The 11,275-nt window shown below is 37.9% G+C and overlaps 1 pseudogene; it reads left to right on the top strand.

Annotated features, from left to right (window-relative positions):
• The first annotated feature begins 8,618 nt into the window (after positions 1-8,618).
• On the top strand, positions 8,619-9,442 carry LOC117312138 (NADH dehydrogenase [ubiquinone] 1 beta subcomplex subunit 11, mitochondrial pseudogene; annotated as a pseudogene).
• Positions 9,443-11,275: the final 1,833 nt, after the last annotated feature.

Below are 11,275 nucleotides of genomic sequence, written 5' to 3'. Positions count from 1 at the left end.
CAATTCAAATCACTCCTATGCAGATATAAAACATCCAGTTGGATTATGTACTTTTGTGTCTTGTGTGATAAGACCTGAAAAAACTCAGGACTAATATAAATCCTTTTTCAAAAAAGAGTCTTAGTTGATATAATTATTTAAATTATGCTCTCTTTTGAAAAAGCTGACCATAGAAATAAATTCATTATAAATCAACAAATTTTCAAAAATACTTAAGATTGGATTTATTTTTTATTGTTTTATTTTATAACTGGAAGAAAGGACTATCCACACTTATTGGTAGAATGTTCTACAAAAAAGCCAATGCTTCTGGATGATTTTCAGAAGCACCATATAACTTACTACCACTCAGAACTACCAATAAACAAATGATTTGACCATAACTTTGGTGGTGATTTGTGCCTTAATTACAGAGTTTACCAAGAACCTATCATGATGACCACCCTACATTATTAGCCAGTAAGTGTTTTCTGAATCAAAATGAATAAAATAATCAATAGAATATACTCTAAAAAACCTATTGTTAAATAACCTGAATTAACCCAATTCTGGCTAGAGGTTATTTACCATGACTAGCCTCTAATGGGCTTGTGCTGTTAAAAAATAAAACCATTTCAACACAGTTTTTATATCTGAAAACCAATAGAGAGAATTTAATGAAAAAGAAACACAAATTACCAGATAATTCATATGAATACTATGATAAATCATCTTCTATCAATACAGATAAATTATTCTGTCTCATAAGAGAAAAGAATATGGCAAGACAAAGTAAATTAGGATACTGTTTATTTCTCTAAAAACCTGTATCCATCACGAGACACTAAGTACTTATGCACTTAAGGACATTGTTATCCTTGTAAACACCTTACAAGTGCAGTGGTTCCAATGACTCAAAATGAACCTTCATATTTCAATGCTTATGACACATTTTATCATATAAAGATAAAGTGACTATTTTTATCTTACATAAATCAATCCAAATCTCTGCTAAGTTCAAAAAAATGCATTGGCAAACGCTTTAAACTGGCAATTTAAACTGAAAGATATTTATACTGTAGACAGAGAGGGCTTATTTTAGCAAGGCCAACTCAAAATGAATATTCTAGCTATGCTTGCTATTATCCCTTACTCCCTTAGAGCAGATAATATCTTTACTCTTAACTGTCAGATTTTGTTTTTAACTTTGAAATTTTAACTGTTTTTTTTTTCAGGAAGAGTTAATCACACATAAAGATAACTGATTTGAGGCATCAAATAAGGCTATAATATAATACAATGCCAACATTATGAAAGATCCTAAAATTGGGGGGAAACTTAAAATTGTACAAGGGATGGAGCTAGCTTTCTTTTTTAAGAATGATAAGAAGGGACAAAAAACATTATGGGAGAGTGGTGATAGTCAAACCAAATATAGGTCATTTGCTATGTTAGATAGCTTACCTTTGGGTAGGTGTTTCAAAATGGGGCCAGAAGACAGTGTTGAGTGGGGCTGTACTGTCTCCACCACACCCGTATGGATAAAAAGGGATCGAACAAATGTCAAGAGAATTGGCACACAAGATGGGTCAGTCACCACCCATCTAAGCAACAGAAAAAATGGGAAAAACAGAATTCTTAGCCCTAAGCTTTGATTTGGTCTTGGAACACTATGTTAATACAACATTAACATAGTGTTATGTGATACAACATTCTCCTCATCTGGGGAGAATATTTTTAAATGTTACAGAAGAGCAGCTTTTGGAAGAAGTGGCTCTAACACTGCCTATGGGCTTAAGTGTTTTTTAAATGCATGCAGGAAAGTTATGTGGTCTCTGAAGATGCTCTCTTAATGGTTTCTGTCCAAGACTTCTCAATGTCGAAATCTTGTGAAAGGTCCCATTCTCTCATTTTCCAAATGGAGCAAGAGCTGAGAGGACAATCTGAGCCCTGAGCTTCTCTTCAACACTGCTATTTATCTTTGTGTCATGCAGAGTTCTGGCAGATAGCACACACGAAGGAGTCAATTGACAATGTAATTAACAGATAATCTACAGAAGTATGGACAGGGCTATGGGAACCAACAGGGGATGGTGAAGCATCCAGGACCTAGCAACAGTAGGAAGCTGTTACCACCCCTAAGTCTAATAGGACAAGAAGATCAAGCAACATTATTAGATTTCAGTGAGAACTAGAACCTGAGCAGTATAAGTAGAAAGACTATGTAGTGAACTGAGGGGTAAAAATAGAGACTTCCTAGATCAATCAGGTTTATAAAAGTGAAAGAGAAGCAATAATTACAATAGGAATTGTAGGAATAGGAAAAATATCTTTTAAATCAATCCTCGATTTGTCAAACTGTTTATTTGATGTGTCAGTATGGTCAATAACAATTTCTTCAGATGTTTGCTTACTTGCAGAAAAATCTTTCCCTAGTTCCATCAGTGTTTCATTTGTATGGGTATCAAAAGTTTGTATTATTGCATGACTTTTTTAAAAAGTATGGACATATTGATATCCTCCTGTGTATAATACATATTCTTCATGGGATTTTGGAAAATATAACATTAAATATGGATCTTTTAGGAAACAATTGAAGAGTAAGCTTAGTTTTAAAGCCACTTATGCATGCTCTATGGAGGGCAACAATCTTTGTTCTGCTCATTGAAATATCTTGTGTCTAGTTCAGTAGCTGACATGTATGAGGTACTCAGTAAATACTTGTTGAATGAAATATAAATGATGATTATTTTGCTGTCTATATTTTTGTGGTAGCCCATAATACTTCTGTTATTTTCTTTTTACTTCAGATGCTGCTTTCAAGCCAGATAAGGCTTCACAGTTTGCTGTCTACTACCCAGGTTTCTCATGGTCATTCTCTGTCTAATTTCAACCCCAATTTAAAACGAAAGAATTCTCTACCCATGTTTATTTTATCTCCTACATACAATGTATTGGTGAATCATCATTTCCTATTCTATAACATGATTCTTATGTGTTCTTCTCATCTTCCCCCAACCCCAAAGAAGTCTTTATCACCAGCCTCAGTTAATTGCTTTTTAGACAATGGAAACTATCTTTATGTTGATACTCAGTTTCTAATCCATCCCTAAATTACTTTTTATAACTTTCAAAATTATTTTACATTTCCTTCATTTTGATTCTGTGTTGCAATAACTTACATCATCATAAATTCCTAAGTATTACCTACAAAGTATTTGAGTAGCCACTTATAAAGATATACCACACTAAACACATGAACATGCTGATTAGATTAGTCCTGGGTAAACAGAATATTTTTAAGAGTAAATAAAAACAAATGAAAAGAATATAAACCTTATTTTTATTTTTACAAAGCCTAATAAATTAGAGAGAGGCTACATGAAAACAATAGAACGGCATTACTTATGGTTTGACAGGAGGTTTTTGTTTGTTTGCTTGTTTTGGTTTGTTCGTTTGCTTTAGTTTTCTTCCTAGAATTGATTAATAATGAGTTTATACAATGTCCTAATTCTTCAATGGATGAAGTTATTGACAACTGACAAGTAAATATCATACTCATATGGAACATAAGTATTCTAATAAAGATGCCATTTGAAAAATAAACTCATTTACTTTAAAGAATTAGCTCATGCAATCTTAAGTCACTTTCATTAAATTATAAACATGTTAATGTTACTTATATCCAAAAATAACTGACAGTTTCTTCTGTCGTTGTTGAAGTGTAAGTATTTCGGCCCAGTTCTAACATTTGCAAGTCCGGAGCAAGAGTACAAACAGAGGACCCAACCCTCAGCCTCACCCCATTCTCTTCCTAAACCAGGCTCCATCAGGAAAATCAGAAGCCTGGTGCGTGTGTGGAGACCACCAGCTGCATCTGAGCCCTACTGGCTCCTCCCTGCCCCTGGCTCCATCCGCCAAGATAGATTCAGAAAGAGACCTGTGCAAGGCCAGGAAGCAGGTTAGGGGTATATCTGGGGCAGAGAATTTCTGGCTCTCTGGTACCAACATTATGGGATTGGGATGTGGGGGATACAGGGAGGGACATGGGCTCCAGTTGGGCATGTCCCTTTGGGAGAGATGTGGTGGGAGGAGGGTCAGCCAAGGATCTGGAAAGAATGCAGCCCAAGGCAGGGTCCTGGTTGTCCAGGTCTAAGTGAAGGGCAGAAGAGTACCAACTGCATTTCATGAGAATTTTTTATGGAAAGGGTCCAAAACATTACAAAAACTAAAAACACTCAGAAAACTTGTGAAATTTTTTACCCTATATAGGAAATTTTCTGAGATGTAGTAGATGTTCACAACTCTTATTTCAACACAATGTTCTTTTGCAACTGCACTTTCCTACAGTAAGTACTCCAAAGCTAATAAACCCTAAAGCAAACTCTAAAACTCAAAACATGAACTAAAGTATACTTTATATTTTCCTATATTATATTTTTTGTTTCTATGTACACTATATCTCACCGATGTCTACCAGGACACATGTTAAGTGGATATAAAACTGAAGTAAATAATAATAAAACTGACAACATGTCCTTGATTCTAAATAAATTATCAGCATTCTTTAGAGTACCCACTGGGTACACATTGTTGCATGGGGATATTAATGATTTACAAATTATTATTTTTCTGCATGTTGTTACATTTTATAGAGAAATATTTCAACAAGATACAAAACAACTATTCTTTACTTATGCACATTTTTGACAGATTATTGTTTTTAATGAACCACATAATGGAGAAGAGGAAAAGAAATCAGGTCAGATGAAGCATGCCATATTGATCAATTTTATAATAAGCTAGAGTATCAATATTAGGAACCGAACAAATGGGGAGATTTCTAGGATCTTGACCCTTTACAAGGCTACAACGCTCTACCAGGAAACTGGGGCCCAAGTGTCCACAATTGTCAGGAAATCCCACTTGGCTCCTGTAGGAATGTGTAAAATTGTCATACAGCCTCCTCCCTTGAATAGAGTAAAAGAGAGCAGTCCCTAGTTTTTAGGGATGTCAAAGACCCCGTTTTTCCTCAAGGGCCACTCCAGTTGTGAAGGAAATATGTCAGAGGTTTCACTTAGCATGACAAGGTCCCATTGGCAGGTACACTCCATCTAATGCTTCTGGAATCAGACCTGGTGGCCAGCATTTTCCAGCAGGGCCTTTGTGACGGCTGATCTCAAAGTTTGTACCTCTAACTTTGCTCGGCTTCCACATGGTCTCTAAGTGGCAGCTTTCAGCAACGGCGTCCATGGTTGACTTCTCTCAGCAGCTGTTGCTAAGTCAGCTATTCCATGTGGTTGCTGTTCTAACACTGGCTGCTGGTAGAAAGCAGTGTCCTGAAGCCATCTCTGTGGCTTTTCATCTACCTTTTGCATTTCAGATCCTTCTCACCTCCTTAAATACTGGTCTAAAAACATCTTCTAGGTTTTGTTTCTTTAAATCAATTAATGAGTTCCCTGTTAACCCCCAGCACCATCTCTAGAAGGCATTTCACACCAGGGTTCCTGGTGAGACCTATAGACATAGTTAGGATACTTTAGTTTTCTCAAATAATTGCATTTTAAAAGAATTTACTTAAAATCTTTCTTAAGTCACAATTGGGCAACAAGACCCAGTAATATTTTGTAGGGTCTGTTGACTCTCCCTTTCCTCCCTACCCAATCCCAACCCCAGCTGCTGACTTAACTTTCTTTGGTGGCAGCAAAGTGCAAAGAAAGTAAATGAAACACGACAAACTGCCACAATAGATAGCAACTCCAGCCAGTCCTAGAAGCCACCACACCAATATTGTAAGCTGTTTTCTATTCTAGTCCTGGTGTTCTGTCCATGTATTATTGGCCACCAGACAGAACAAATGAGGTCATATGGGTTAATGAAAACAGTTTTCTTACAATGACAATAATCTCAGCAGCAGAAGATACTATAAGTCTCCATTACTCAAGAAGATTCCAATCTCACAGGTTCATTACGATCTCTCTACTTAAGACCTAGTTCATCCTTTTGTGATCATTTGTTTTCTACAACACAAACCTCTCAAACATTTGTATTACAATATCCTGAGCATGAGAAGGGAGCCCTGTAATCTAGGTAATCAGTAGTGCTGCCTGTGCAAGTTGGTCTGGGTTGGACCCTCTGTTCCACTTGGTTCCCAAGACAGATCTCTGTATTTGGCTCACCTCAATTTGAGGTAATATTGAGAATGTATGCACTTTATAACAGCATTTTTCTTACTCTCATCTCTTTGTCCTTTCATTAGTAAAATAGATTTGGGTGAAAAATACCTCCCAATAATGTCATAATCCATGGTGCTTCGTTGCTATATTTTGCTGCGCCTAAGATGCCAAGTTCTGTTGAGACTCCCCTGGTTAAAATCAAACTCCCAGGATCTCTCATTGTTTATTCCCCCTCAGGAAGTTAAAGGAAGAACTTGTCAGCCTTTCAAAAGAGAACCTGAACTCATATTCAAAGAACTTAGCAAAAGGCTCTAACATTTCTTTTTTAGTCTACTTTAGAGAGCAACAAGGGTATTTATTCATATATACATATCATCTACCCTCTATTTATCTATTATCTAACCTTCATATCACAAACACTCTAAAAGTGATTGTGAACTACTGATTTGGTTATTAATCAAGTTAATCTGTCTTTTCTTTTCCAGTATAGGTAGGGACAAATACTTAAGTACAAGGTATAAAAGTTATCAGAAAGCACATGAAGAAGTTTCAGCTTAAGTATAAGAAATTGACATACAAGTTGATCACCGATTTATAAAAACCCAGAAGATGTATTCCCTTCTTGATATGTCCCTAGGACATATCTCTGTCCTAGCTAGGTTTAAAAAATACATTTAAGCCCTATTCCAGAGATAAAATGGATATTAACAACTATGGTTTTCCAACAATTCTCAGATTGCAATTTTGTTCAGGGAGCTACTTCTTAATTATTTGAGTTAAGAAAGGGCAAACATTTTAAATTATTTAGTCTGTGCTGATTTTCTAATACAGTTTATCCATTCATTTATAGGATCATCTTTTTAAGCACAGTATAAGTTTGCTTCTAATGCCACACACCAGTTGCCATAGCAATAATTTTCTTCCATTCATGTGTACATTGACTTCCTTTCTGTTTTTTAGGCTACCTTTCCAGATACTTCTGCTCATGGAAATCTATGAAAAGTCATTTTTCTTCATGGTGTTGTCTAAAGCAAATGTTTAATGAGTTTTAAATCTACAAATGCAATATGCCTCTGCTGTGCTGTGTTCTTCATTTATCACCAAATAATACACATTTCTCTTAATCAACTTAACAGATGAAGGAAATCAGATTGATCACAGATAAACCTAGATAAGCTGAGTTCCTTAATATACTAATATATTCCAAGGCTTTGAAAACTTTAGGTACTTAAAATACAATGTGCTTTGATAAGGTCCTGCCGAGTACTGAGCTAGCCCCTCCCGTCTCCCATCAATATCCACCAACTCACAGTTCCTTCCACAGGTTCCCTTCATGCTTCCAACTGTTTTTTTTTTTTAGGGGTCAACTCTTACATGCTATGTCCTTTCTCATAATTATACAACAGTAACTCTTTTAATGAATATTATACAGTCCTAACCTATTTTATAGTACTGATTCTTCTGGAATTCATCGAAATACTATCAAACCTGCAATATTTTTGACATTTAATGAATTCAGAACATACAATCATGGACAGATAGCCACACCACACCACGCACACACACACACACACACACACACACACACACACACAAACAACTTGTTCCCTGCCTCAACAATTTACTTGTGGATATGTTCTACATGGGGCCATAAACAATGGAAGAGCTAAATAACTATACAAGGGAACACCCATGAAACACTGCAAGGCATGATTAATTGCTTGAACAAGGGGTATAGACCATAAGGTTCATGGCAAACAAGAGACTAATCATTTTGCAATTCAGAGTTAAAGGATTATTCCCCCAGCTAAATACAGAAACTTCTGCCTGGGCATAAAAAATGTACCACATCTGATCCAGTTAATAAAGAGAACTCAGTGAAACCTGCGATGAGAACTTCAGTACCCTGAACCCTTCAACATTTGCTAAAATTGCTCAGTGACTTCAATTTTGATGCTTTCTTCCCCTCATGACAAACTTTCAATACGCCTTCTAAATTGACTATTATGTCTTTAACCCATTTATTCAACAAAAGATTTCATTCCATCCAGCACTGTGCTAGCTATTGTAGTACATGATCTATGTTAATCAAATCATGGGGCAACTCTATTTCAGTAAATATGGTTTGCGACACAAAGAGTAAAAGCAGCTTCCCTGGTGGTGCAGTGGTTGGGAGTCCGCCTGCCGATGCAGGGGACGGGGGTTCGTGCCCCAGTCCGGGAAGATGCCACATGCTGCGGAGCGGCTGGGCCCGTGAGCCATGGCCGCTGAGCCTGCGCGTCCCGAGCCTGTGCTCCGCAACGGGAGAGGCCACAACAGTGAGAGGCCCGCGTACCGCAAAAAAAAAAAAAAAAAAAAGGTTGGCTTCCTTCTAAGATGAAAGAGCAACGGAAGCTCCGCCCTTCCCGCCAGAGGGCAAGGGAGCTCTCCGTGCGATTGGTTGGGAACGGAATTCACACGAGTGCTACCGCTTTATTTTCAAGGAAATTCCACAGCCTTTCGGTCAGAAATTCCATAGCCTGATCGAGAGGATAAGAAGATGGTTGCTTCCGTGAGGCCGTGACAGAGGGAGGGAAAGAGGACGCCTCGCCCTTTTGAAAACAAAATCTCGACTCGGGACCTATTGCGGTAGGGGCGGAGCGACAATTCTCGCGCTCGGACCAGCTGCAGCTGCGCAGTCACATTTCCGTCCCCGCCCCCGATAAACTGCAGAACGATCTGTCATGGTGGCCGGGATGTTAGGTTTGTGCGGCCGCCGCCTTTTGGCGGTGGCGGCGAGGCGAGGGCTCCCGGCTGCCCGTGTTCGCTGGGAATCCAGCTCCTCCAGGGCTGTGATCGCCCCGTCCGCTGTGGCGGGAAAGCGGCCGCCGGAACCGACTTTACGCTGGCAGGAGGACCCAGATCCCGAGGACGAAAACCTCTACGAGAAGAACCCAGACTCCCACGGTTATGACAGGGACCCTGCTGTGGACCTCTGGAACATGCGGGTCGTCTTCTTCTTTGGCTTCTCCATCATCTTGGTCCTTGGCAGCACCTTTGTGGCTTATCTGCCTGACTACGGGATGCAGGAGTGGGCCCGCCGGGAAGCTGAGAGGCTTGTAAAATACCGAGAGGCCAATGGCCTCCCCATCATGGACTCCAACTGCTTCGACCCCAGCAAGGTCCAGCTGCCAGAGGATGAGGACTGACCGGTTACTGAAAGGGGCTTAAGAAGCACCACCTTCTCCACCCCTTGTCTGCCATTCTGCCCTCTCTTCAGAGCACCTAATTAAAGGGACTGAAACTGTGGGGAAAAAAAAAAAAAAAAGTAAAAGCAGACATAGGGTCTTCAACCAAAAGCTGGGTTATACTTCAAATACTCATCTTCACATAGTGTGATTGAAGGTTTTTAGGCACATACATCTCTGACAGCATCATCAAAGTTGTATATTGTTATGTACACATATTTTCTATCTTACATTTTTAAAAAAGTCAAGGCAGAGTACCTTTCATTATGGAAGAGGGTGATATTATTTTACTGAATATAAATAAGTTCATAACACCCCAACTAGCCAAGCAAACAACTGTACATGCCACAGAACAAGACAATAGTTATACAACAATTTATCTATTTGTAAAAATGTAAAGATTTATCTAAGGGTATATAGTGATACATTTCCATCTTCTGTTAAACTATTTTAAAAGTTAAAGATAACAAATTAATCTTTAATCAGTCTTGAGGTCAAGAGAGCAAAGCACATTCCTGGCAAACCCTGTGTTGAATGAAGCCTATTTCTAACCCAGTAGTCTTTGTAGTTCCGGCTCTAGCTAAAAGCACCTTACAAGAAGTATTAAGTTACTTTTCAGCATGGCTCTGTCAAAACAATGAAGAAATCCAATAATTTAGCTTTGCAAAATCTAGAAATGTAAATAAACGAGATGCATTTAGGCAGTTTTGCGCATTGTGTTTTCATTACACTTTCAATGTTTTCCTTAACTTGTGAAATATTTTGTCAGTTTGGAGGGAGGAAAAGAAAACCTAAAAATTTCATCATCTCTAAGAATTCAAATCCAACTCTAACCCCCAAAGATGTCATCTCATCTCTTCATGGGTCCTTACAAGAATATAAACCAAATATATTATATTAACCCATTAGTTAACCAGTTAGTGAACTTTATTTTCTGCTGATTTACAGAACTATGTTTTATACATCATGTAATAATCACAATGATGAGATTAGCCAGATGTTCTAACTTCGTATCAGAATATCTATATTTATTTGATAAGGCACTAGAGAAGAAGCAAATTTAATTTTTGTATATTGAGGGTAGAAGGAGGGAAGCTGAGTGATGTTCCCTTAATCTTTATTACTATAGAAGGGCATAACCTTAATTAAACTTTCAGACAAACCTTGTGTTTCTTCGATACACCATGAACCTACGCCTTTTATATAACTTTACAATTCAGTTTTATACCTGATCTTTCCACATCAAGATGTATTATCTTTCCCTAAATTTCTTCTCCATTATTAGCAAATGGTTTCCTATTTGTTAATAGGAAAACCCAAATGGAACCTAAACGGAAAACCCAAAAAATCTCAGGGCTCCTTGTCATAGAGAAAGGGACAACTGGGGGTCTGGGAGGGAAATACAAAACAGACTAATCATCCTCTCTGCACAAGAATAACAAGCATAATTTTACTTTTTTCTGTAAAGCTTTTTGCCAAGCAAGGGGTCATGCAAAAATAATCAGATGGCAGCTTGATGCTTATTTAACTAGAGCTCCTGGCTGTGCCCTGGCCTTTTGGTACCAGTTAACTAACTAGATATTGGTATAAAGATACCACAGATAATCATGTAATCCCTGTGCCTTTACACAGTCACTGGCTGTGGAAGATGCACTAAATTAGGACAAAAGGATCAATATCAACTGAGAAGAGCCTGCTGTAATCTACTGAAAACACAGCGATAAGGAGGTAATGAAGAGGCAAATTTGAATAGGGAAGTAGAGTACATTGACAAAGTTTAGAGCCAAAATCCACATTTGGAACCCATTAAAAAAATCATGAACGTTTAGTTTCAATTTCAAAGACTTCAAAGAGCATAAAACAAAATAAATAAATATGGCAGGAAAGCAACAT

This window comes from Tursiops truncatus, chromosome 4 (assembly GCF_011762595.2).
Source record: "Tursiops truncatus isolate mTurTru1 chromosome 4, mTurTru1.mat.Y, whole genome shotgun sequence".
NCBI classification, from domain to species: Eukaryota; Metazoa; Chordata; class Mammalia; order Artiodactyla; family Delphinidae; genus Tursiops; species Tursiops truncatus.
Note: the sequence above shows the minus strand (reverse complement) of the source record. Positions and strands in the feature narration are given on the sequence as shown.